Raw genomic sequence first — 8747 nt, 5'->3', positions numbered from 1 at the left:
CGCCCAGTGTCAACATTGCCACAGTGACATCGATGCCTTGCCAGGCATTCGTGGCATGCCCCACGCACTTTCTCCTTCTCCTCGTTGGTCACGTCTGCACATCTATTTGCTTCCTAGCACGCCAAAGATTAACGAAACATGCTGGGGACGCGCTCCCTGCATCTCGGCCCTGACGCCCGCCATCGACCACAGTTTGCTGCTCTGGGCCATCGGTTAAGTGCATCGGCGCACAATTATCTGCACAAAATTTACTGTGTGGCAAGCACAAGTGCCACTCATGACAGGCACTCGGTGTATTTATGTGTGCCCATCATTCTACCATTCTACCGTTGCACCGGCTGCAACAGCTTCTTCAACCTTAGTGGCGCTTACTCGTCACTTTGGGGTTAGCCACTTTGTTTTTGTTTTATTGTGTATTTATTATTGTGCACCGATAAGACACGAGATGTCGAGCAATTTATGCAAATAATTTTAATTTCAGATAAGCAGAACGCTGAAGTGCTGCAGTGTGCTTGAGCAACTAGCTGTGACTTATTCATCAACAAAGCTCTGCTTCGATTGCAAGCGATGAGGCGTCGGTGTATGCCACAAAGTGCATTTGCTGCCGGCATTGTTGTAGCGCTGACATTGGTGCAGGTCAAGCCACCACTTATGGTTTATTGAGAGATTTTATAGAAGTGTGTCATTATGTGTGTATTGCATAGAAGTGAATCTGCGCTTTGTTGTTGCTTATTTTTAAATTTATAAATTTAATTAAGCGCTAGAAGCCACTTAAGTTTATTTGTACGTGGATTAATAGAGATTTGGAATTTGTTATAAGCATCAATTTGTGAACAGACTCGTGAAATTGTGACATTCGTTTGAATTGTTATTATTAACTTTTTAATAATAGTGAAAGAAAACGATAAATTACTAAATTAAGTCTTTTTAATTTTTAGTATATTTTTGAATAATAATAACTACAACAATTACACTTCTCGCGTCAACCGACCGAGGGGTGCAGAGATGATCAATTTAGAAGGTTTATGAAAAAGTCCCCCAAAGTGAAATCACACTTAGACCAGAGAATGTAAATGAGTAGAGAAGGAGCAAATGTTAAATGAAAACTTTTTGAGTACTAATTTGTAATTCCACATGAAGGAACATCGAAAAATATAACTTCGAAAAAGAAAAATACACCACACAATATGCGAAATGCTATAAATAGACACAACGAATATTCCTATATGAAAAATCGTTGCGCATACCTATTTAGATTTATGTTTTCAATTTCTATGATATGACAAATTTATAATTATGAAAAACCTTTTGAATTAAAAATCTGTATTACCGGTAAAAACCCCAGAATTCATAATAAAATAAACATTTAATAAGCTAGTTTTCTAACTTATGTATGTGCGTTGCGTAAGCAATATACTTATTAAACAAATGATAATAATAAAACGGTGGCTAAGCGGCCACGTTTCCACTTTTGTGGTGGCTTAGGTCGTAAGCGCGAAGGAGTTAAGCTCATTCCGAATACGAGCATATACGTTCGAATCGTAAAATACATAAAATTAAAATTGTATTTAATTTTTTTATTTTATTAATTGGAATCTAAGCATATCATAATTCAATTACTTTAATAGCATTTTTTACTTCCTGATATAATTAAAATATATCAGGAGAATATGTTCATATGTTTGGGTTTATTGCATATTCCTTTATTTATGCGTATTTACACAAATGTGATAATCACACATACATTCATGAGTACACGTACGCTGATGCTTGCTTCTTCTTGCCCCGCACAAGCAATGACTTTTGTCCACACTTTTTGCTTTTTGCGAGTTGAACGATCGCAGGCAAGGAGGGATTGGGGCGCACTGCCACATAATTATTTCAGATATATATTTTATTTATCGAATTTAGTTTAAAAACGATTATAGGTATGCGTTTATGTGTATTTATATATATATATAATATATATTATAGTACGAAAATAATTCATAAATGCATCAGTATTTTTCAATACAAATTAAGCAACATAATAATATACTAAGAGTCCTCAGTTAGAACGCCTCTGTGTATAGTGGCAAGCCAACGAAATAACGGCGAGTTCGCGCAGACATTGTGTTGTTGAAAGTAACCAAATGACGACAAACATACATATATACATATGAGCTCGCATACATATTGACGCCGAATTTTGCGCATCGTGGCGGAGTTGACAAAATTTGTTTCAATCGACAATTTTACGACAATGTCGATCGGCTATGTTGTCTCGTTTGTCCTTTTTGCAGGGCTTTCCTGTTGAAAATTGACTTATGCTCTTTTGAAATATTGCGATTACCGATTGGGCTGCATTTTCATAGCGTCGTATTTGGATAAATGGGCTAAATCGACAAACTATGAAATAATGATAATAAATAAACATATAAAAGTACTATATGGACTGTGCTTAGAATATATAGAAGTAGTTAATGATTTCATATGAATGGAAATTTAATATAAATTTTGTAATTTAATGCCATAAATAGTGCATAATATGCAAAAATATAAATATTATTTAAATTCGCTAAGAGGTCATGTTGCCAATTCTCCTTTTTGAAGTGAACATCAGACAAATTCTTCAATTTCTGATTTTTAGCAAATGTTGTGAGGAAGCAGCTTGTGGGCAACATACAAACGCGAGGGGGATGGTAGGATTTTCAGTGATACAAATTGTAAAATTGAAATTTTGCTGATTCTTCAATTTTACTGAAGACATTCAAATTCAATTTCATTCATTTTTATTTTCGCGCATTTGCGGTAGGAATTCTATATGAAAACCAAATGTGGTTTACCAGGCGCACAGAAAAAATAGCGCGGCGCAGAGTTATGAACGAACGCACTTTGCTTTGAAGCAGCGCACGTTCCTTATGAATGAATTTGTTGTCGTTGTAATATGAAATACTTAGAAAATATGCCGCGAGTTCGCTTGAATATTATTGGCCGATGATGGTGCGTCTACGTTTTTTTGTCACTTGCGCGAATGTTTGATTTTTTGCGAAAGACATATTGAGGTACATACATATGTACATATGTGTACATATATGCAAATATATATGGACATGCGAATGAAGGAAGGCAATTTCAAGAATATTCACATATAGACATATAAACATTGAAGCAAGTAAACAACAATAGCTGTTTGAGTTCACAGATTAGACAAATATGTTCTAATATGATCTGTGGTGCTGCTTGTATAGCACACTTCCTTATTGCAATGAAATGTTTTGCCTAAGTTCAAATCCTATCATATTTTTATATATTATACTATTTTTTATTTTTATAACCCTTTTTTATGAAATGATATTTGAATTCTATTTTAATATTATTTCCCTGATTATTAATATTTTCCTGTCAGAAGTCAATTTCTTTCGTTTTTATTATTTAAAGTTTTGTTTATGCGCATATCAAAGAACATCTGTGCATATGTATGTGTATACATTTTGCTTATAGAGTGGTGTAGTTCGTTTCGTACCCTGATAGTTGTGGTGAAATTTTATTTTCCAACTGGCGCGTTTTCGATGTTCCTCCATCGTAATTAACATTTTAGTACTGCTAACATTTGCTCCTTCTCTACTCATTTACATTCTCTGGTGATACACAATCTGCTTGCAAATCAAAACATAAACATACATATACCTATAAATTACATACATATATGTTTGTATATGGTGTTTACAGTTAATTTAGACAATATCAAAATTAAATTACTTTCATACAAACACACATCAACTAGGTAGCATTAAATTGCAGTACTAAATTTCGGGAGCGACTGCCGAACTGATTGCCCGATCGTCTTCAAATTGTGTCAGCAACACTTTCGCCTCCGGGTGCCAATTATATCTGAATGTCGATTGTGCGTGTGAGCCGCTGGCAACTTATTAAACGCTTAATTTGCTTCATGGTTCCAAATGCACATACACACACACACACTAACGCAGATGTACAAGGAGCCGCATAATAAGATGCACGGAAATGCAAACACACAATCCCAACACTTGTTCACATGCGTGCTCACAATGTTAACATGCGCATAACACGCATATAACACACACACATATGTACTTACAACATTCTGCTCCTTAAATGAGTGTGTGTGCATGCGTTGTCACTTGAGGCGGTTAGTCGCTCAATTGTGCCACACCGAAGGACGGACTGGCCGGTGCCCTTAAATGTCGCATATGATTAAAACGTAATCCCTTGCAACCGAGCTGGACTCCATTTGCATACTCGCATTTATGTTTATCTAACTGCGTAAGTGTATAACATATGTGTATGCGTGTGTCTCAACGACTGCACCGCTTGTTTGTCGACAGTATCCACAGTTAGTGCCACTGTCACTGTCATTGCCGCCCAGTGTCAACATTGCCACAGTGACATCGATGCCTTGCCAGGCATTCGTGGCATGCCCCACGCACTTTCTCCTTCTCCTCGTTGGTCACGTCTGCACATCTATTTGCTTCCTAGCACGCCAAAGATTAACGAAACATGCTGGGGACGCGCTCCCTGCATCTCGGCCCTGACGCCCGCCATCGACCACAGTTTGCTGCTCTGGGCCATCGGTTAAGTGCATCGGCGCACAATTATCTGCACAAAATTTACTGTGTGGCAAGCACAAGTGCCACTCATGACAGGCACTCGGTGTATTTATGTGTGCCCATCATTCTACCATTCTACCGTTGCACCGGCTGCAACAGCTTCTTCAACCTTAGTGGCGCTTACTCGTCACTTTGGGGTTAGCCACTTTGTTTTTGTTTTATTGTGTATTTATTATTGTGCACCGATAAGACACGAGATGTCGAGCAATTTATGCAAATAATTTTAATTTCAGATAAGCAGAACGCTGAAGTGCTGCAGTGTGCTTGAGCAACTAGCTGTGACTTATTCATCAACAAAGCTCTGCTTCGATTGCAAGCGATGAGGCGTCGGTGTATGCCACAAAGTGCATTTGCTGCCGGCATTGTTGTAGCGCTGACATTGGTGCAGGTCAAGCCACCACTTATGGTTTATTGAGAGATTTTATAGAAGTGTGTCATTATGTGTGTATTGCATAGAAGTGAATCTGCGCTTTGTTGTTGCTTATTTTTAAATTTATAAATTTAATTAAGCGCTAGAAGCCACTTAAGTTTATTTGTACGTGGATTAATAGAGATTTGGAATTTGTTATAAGCATCAATTTGTGAACAGACTCGTGAAATTGTGACATTCGTTTGAATTGTTATTATTAACTTTTTAATAATAGTGAAAGAAAACGATAAATTACTAAATTAAGTCTTTTTAATTTTTAGTATATTTTTGAATAATAATAACTACAACAATTACACTTCTCGCGTCAACCGACCGAGGGGTGCAGAGATGATCAATTTAGAAGGTTTATGAAAAAGTCCCCCAAAGTGAAATCACACTTAGACCAGAGAATGTAAATGAGTAGAGAAGGAGCAAATGTTAAATGAAAACTTTTTGAGTACTAATTTGTAATTCCACATGAAGGAACATCGAAAAATATAACTTCGAAAAAGAAAAATACACCACACAATATGCGAAATGCTATAAATAGACACAACGAATATTCCTATATGAAAAATCGTTGCGCATACCTATTTAGATTTATGTTTTCAATTTCTATGATATGACAAATTTATAATTATGAAAAACCTTTTGAATTAAAAATCTGTATTACCGGTAAAAACCCCAGAATTCATAATAAAATAAACATTTAATAAGCTAGTTTTCTAACTTATGTATGTGCGTTGCGTAAGCAATATACTTATTAAACAAATGATAATAATAAAACGGTGGCTAAGCGGCCACGTTTCCACTTTTGTGGTGGCTTAGGTCGTAAGCGCGAAGGAGTTAAGCTCATTCCGAATACGAGCATATACGTTCGAATCGTAAAATACATAAAATTAAAATTGTATTTAATTTTTTTATTTTATTAATTGGAATCTAAGCATATCATAATTCAATTACTTTAATAGCATTTTTTACTTCCTGATATAATTAAAATATATCAGGAGAATATGTTCATATGTTTGGGTTTATTGCATATTCCTTTATTTATGCGTATTTACACAAATGTGATAATCACACATACATTCATGAGTACACGTACGCTGATGCTTGCTTCTTCTTGCCCCGCACAAGCAATGACTTTTGTCCACACTTTTTGCTTTTTGCGAGTTGAACGATCGCAGGCAAGGAGGGATTGGGGCGCACTGCCACATAATTATTTCAGATATATATTTTATTTATCGAATTTAGTTTAAAAACGATTATAGGTATGCGTTTATGTGTATTTATATATATATATAATATATATTATAGTACGAAAATAATTCATAAATGCATCAGTATTTTTCAATACAAATTAAGCAACATAATAATATACTAAGAGTCCTCAGTTAGAACGCCTCTGTGTATAGTGGCAAGCCAACGAAATAACGGCGAGTTCGCGCAGACATTGTGTTGTTGAAAGTAACCAAATGACGACAAACATACATATATACATATGAGCTCGCATACATATTGACGCCGAATTTTGCGCATCGTGGCGGAGTTGACAAAATTTGTTTCAATCGACAATTTTACGACAATGTCGATCGGCTATGTTGTCTCGTTTGTCCTTTTTGCAGGGCTTTCCTGTTGAAAATTGACTTATGCTCTTTTGAAATATTGCGATTACCGATTGGGCTGCATTTTCATAGCGTCGTATTTGGATAAATGGGCTAAATCGACAAACTATGAAATAATGATAATAAATAAACATATAAAAGTACTATATGGACTGTGCTTAGAATATATAGAAGTAGTTAATGATTTCATATGAATGGAAATTTAATATAAATTTTGTAATTTAATGCCATAAATAGTGCATAATATGCAAAAATATAAATATTATTTAAATTCGCTAAGAGGTCATGTTGCCAATTCTCCTTTTTGAAGTGAACATCAGACAAATTCTTCAATTTCTGATTTTTAGCAAATGTTGTGAGGAAGCAGCTTGTGGGCAACATACAAACGCGAGGGGGATGGTAGGATTTTCAGTGATACAAATTGTAAAATTGAAATTTTGCTGATTCTTCAATTTTACTGAAGACATTCAAATTCAATTTCATTCATTTTTATTTTCGCGCATTTGCGGTAGGAATTCTATATGAAAACCAAATGTGGTTTACCAGGCGCACAGAAAAAATAGCGCGGCGCAGAGTTATGAACGAACGCACTTTGCTTTGAAGCAGCGCACGTTCCTTATGAATGAATTTGTTGTCGTTGTAATATGAAATACTTAGAAAATATGCCGCGAGTTCGCTTGAATATTATTGGCCGATGATGGTGCGTCTACGTTTTTTTGTCACTTGCGCGAATGTTTGATTTTTTGCGAAAGACATATTGAGGTACATACATATGTACATATGTGTACATATATGCAAATATATATGGACATGCGAATGAAGGAAGGCAATTTCAAGAATATTCACATATAGACATATAAACATTGAAGCAAGTAAACAACAATAGCTGTTTGAGTTCACAGATTAGACAAATATGTTCTAATATGATCTGTGGTGCTGCTTGTATAGCACACTTCCTTATTGCAATGAAATGTTTTGCCTAAGTTCAAATCCTATCATATTTTTATATATTATACTATTTTTTATTTTTATAACCCTTTTTTATGAAATGATATTTGAATTCTATTTTAATATTATTTCCCTGATTATTAATATTTTCCTGTCAGAAGTCAATTTCTTTCGTTTTTATTATTTAAAGTTTTGTTTATGCGCATATCAAAGAACATCTGTGCATATGTATGTGTATACATTTTGCTTATAGAGTGGTGTAGTTCGTTTCGTACCCTGATAGTTGTGGTGAAATTTTATTTTCCAACTGGCGCGTTTTCGATGTTCCTCCATCGTAATTAACATTTTAGTACTGCTAACATTTGCTCCTTCTCTACTCATTTACATTCTCTGCTCTGGTGATACTCATTTACATTCTCTGTTACGGTTTCATTTCATTAAATAAAATTCCCAACTTCTTATTTCGATTGAATCAGAAATTCAGAAGATTTAGAAAAAATTCAAATATATTGTAAAATAAATTATTTTAATCGAAGTAAAAAAGATGAGGAAACTATATTCAGTTATTAGATATTATTTTACTTTTGGAATAGGGATAACGAAAATCATGTCCTTAAAATACATGCAGAAACCCAAAAAATACCATTAAAACTTCGCACACCTAGAGCGGAATACTAAATGGCGTCTTATGTGAAAGGATTTAATATTTTCACCCATATTTTCTATAATTGCTTTTCACAGATATGTTTCATATAACTCTTTTTAGAGTCCTTGAAGTGCGATAAAATTTGCAGCTGTATTGATTTCTTACTTTGTCTGTAGTAGTCGCTAAGGTTAGACATGTTTTTATGAACTTGGTGATTTTCGTTTGTTTAAAGAAATAGATCAACGAATTTGTCGTGAATCCTTGTCTAAAAACAATACTGACACGATGGCCCAGCCTCCATATTCGCCAGACATGGATTCGTGTGACTTTTTCCTTTCCAAAATTAAAGAGAACCTTAAAGGGCCGTCGTTTTACATGCATAGATAACAATAAAAACGCTTCACTGAAAGAGCTGAAGACTATCCCAGAAATCGAGTTTAAGTTTCATTAAATTATTTCGATTAAAAAGTCCAAGTTCTTTGTTCTCGGTA

Source organism: Bactrocera oleae, chromosome 2 (assembly GCF_042242935.1).
Source record: "Bactrocera oleae isolate idBacOlea1 chromosome 2, idBacOlea1, whole genome shotgun sequence".
Taxonomy (NCBI): domain Eukaryota; kingdom Metazoa; phylum Arthropoda; class Insecta; order Diptera; family Tephritidae; genus Bactrocera; species Bactrocera oleae.
The sequence above is the reverse complement of the archived record's forward strand: the minus strand, read 5'-3'. Positions refer to the sequence as shown.